Source organism: Schistocerca americana, chromosome 5 (assembly GCF_021461395.2).
Source record: "Schistocerca americana isolate TAMUIC-IGC-003095 chromosome 5, iqSchAmer2.1, whole genome shotgun sequence".
In the NCBI taxonomy this organism is placed as follows: domain Eukaryota; kingdom Metazoa; phylum Arthropoda; class Insecta; order Orthoptera; family Acrididae; genus Schistocerca; species Schistocerca americana.
The window spans coordinates 401,547,253-401,550,011 of NC_060123.1; positions in this window are offsets into that span (position 1 = coordinate 401,547,253).

Here is a 2,759-nt window from a genome sequence, read left to right on the forward strand (position 1 = left end):
ATAAGGTACATACTTCTCCATCCATATCTTTGTTGTAGGAACATTCAAACTAGAATAAATAGATAATGAAAAACTATTTCTATTGTTTTCATTGTTCTCAGTATATTTACTACAAAACAGAAATTCATTATCATGAAATACCGATACTCCTTTTCATACATACCACAGTGAAATAATTAATATTTTTACACATTCTGTTGTACACAGAATAACAGTTCATTTTATTATGTAAACATTTCATGTCGACAATAAATAAATGTTTCTCGTTCCCTGAAGACTGTACACCTTGCATGTATTTTGACAAACTCCAACCCACCGTCATGTGTGGGAAGAGTAAGAGTGTCGTATCATATCCTGGGGATAAGTCCAGCACTGACGACATAACTGAATGCTGCCAATAGTTTTTGAGCAAACACAACTGTCATTGAGAAAATGTGAGCCAGATGCCGTATTCTTGTCACCATGTGGGTGTTGATGAAGGTGGCTCATTGGACCATATCCAATGCTCATGACAAGTGCTTCCTGATGCCCACTCGCACAGCCTATAGATGGTGCCTCCTGATGCCCATTCAGACTACCTGTAGATGAATGGTAAAGAAAATTCAAAGGTATTTAAGCGTGTCTATCGACTGCAGGGGTGCTACTCTGCCTCTTGAAGGTCTCTGTCGATGTTCGTCGCCCCAGCCTTGTCGTTGTTCATACAACTACTCGTCACTGTCCCGTCTCACGCAATCCATGGGCTAATTGTGCCACGAAGACAATAACATCTGTACATGCCCTGCAATAAAATGTGTGCCCAGCAGCGTTGCCGCTATCAGACAATGCTTCAATGTACAGGTAAGTGATTCAAGAGAAATTACATATAAATTCACTGAGAGCAGGCAACTCTGATTGACTGATTGCGAATTTGACAGGGAGCCCACTACGCATCCATTAACCAGCACTTTTGGTACTGCACCATAGAGAAGTCGCAGGACAACACCGATAAAGTCCAGGGGGAAAGCCATCCAGGCCATCACTGCTGCAAGAAAATCGTAGCCCACCCTGTCAATAGCATGGTCAAAGTCCACCATGATCAGGACATCTCGAAGATGACAAGCCACTGTGAGGGTCTTTACATCCTGATATTTGCTAAGAATCATCTGCATATTATTAGTTCCTCCCATGAACGTTTGTTATGTAGAAAGTGTTTGGGGCAAGATGTTCTTGAGGCATACCTCCAGAAGCCTTGAGAAGATCTTAAAGTCACTGTTGAACAACGGCGGTGGGCGGTAATGCTCAACCCTTTGGTGATCGAAATAAACAGGCCTTCAGCAAAGGACAGAGGCAGTGGGACAGTAAGTGTCATCAATTTGTGATACATCAACGTCCATCTAAGAATTATCAAATCTTGAAAGGCCTGGTAAAACTCCAAGGGAATACTGTCAGAACCAGAGGAGATGTTGCTTGCACCTTTTACTATGGCTTCCTTGACATCTGCGCAGGTAATTGGCATGATAAGAGATTCTCCTGCTGGGCTGTTGAGCATACCTGAGGTCAACTGTGCCACTTCAGCAAAACCTGCCACATCATAATGCTCCTCGTGGTAGAACAGTCAGTAGTGGTCAGTGAATGCATTCACAATGTCTGCTTGTGCAGTCAAACAGTGGTCTCTTGCATATCAGGAACGTGGATCACTATTCATAATTTCTGTTGCCATTTGTGAAAAATGGGGTGCAACCCGATCTCGACACTATGCTCGCACCATGACATCTTCAAGATGATGCTGTGTATGAGAGATGATCTTTGACTTGGTGCAACGAATCTATGCCTGTTGATCAGGAAATGTGGGCTTGCGATGAGTTCTAAGAGTAATGGAAGATAATATTCTGTCGTTTGGCGATACCAAACGGACTGTTCTTTACCGTGCTGCATCATCACACTCTTAAGTGCCAATTTGGCGCATTCGAGCCACTATTTCAGCAAGGAGGGATATGTCAACAGTCGATCTTCAGAGGCAGTCCATGTGTCTACTGTGAGTTGACAACATTTCGGCACATAAAGGTGCACTACATTTCTTTTGCAGCATCCATTTCCCCTTCATACCTTCTGATGATGGAGGGAGACAGTGCAAATGTACGCACTACGATCAGAAAATTCTAACAGCCATCTTTCCGCATCCAACATTGCTGCCACTAGATCAGGGCAGACGATGTGACTGAGATGACATGCTGACTGACTGGTGACATAAGTGTAACTTGGGCAGACACCATGCAGCCTTTTCTAAGCGTCTAGAAGTCTTGGTTCCTGCACCAAAGGACTGAGTTCAGGGCATATGGTGTAATTGGGGTGCTTATACCTCGGATGACGGATATTGTTGCAGTCCCAACCAAGGATGCAGTCGTCATAGTGTTCCAAGAAGAGAGGTGTGATCTTCTCTGAAAAGAAACACAACCAATTTTGTCTCTTATCAATGCATCAATCTTTGTACCTTGTGTGGTTATCGCCAACCCTCTGACCGACAGCAAATGCATTAGCTCATCAACCTCTGTACCATCTCACACAGCCGGCCGGAGTGGCCGTGCGGTTCTAGGCGCTACAGTCTGGAGCCGAGCGACCGCTACGGTTGCAGGTTCGAATCCTGCCTTGGGCATGGATGTGTGTGATGTCCTTAGGTTAGTTAGGTTTAATTAGTTCTAAGTTCTAGGCGACTGATGACCTCAGACGTTAAGTCGCATAGTGCTCAGAGCCATTTGAACCATTTAGCCATCTCACACCAA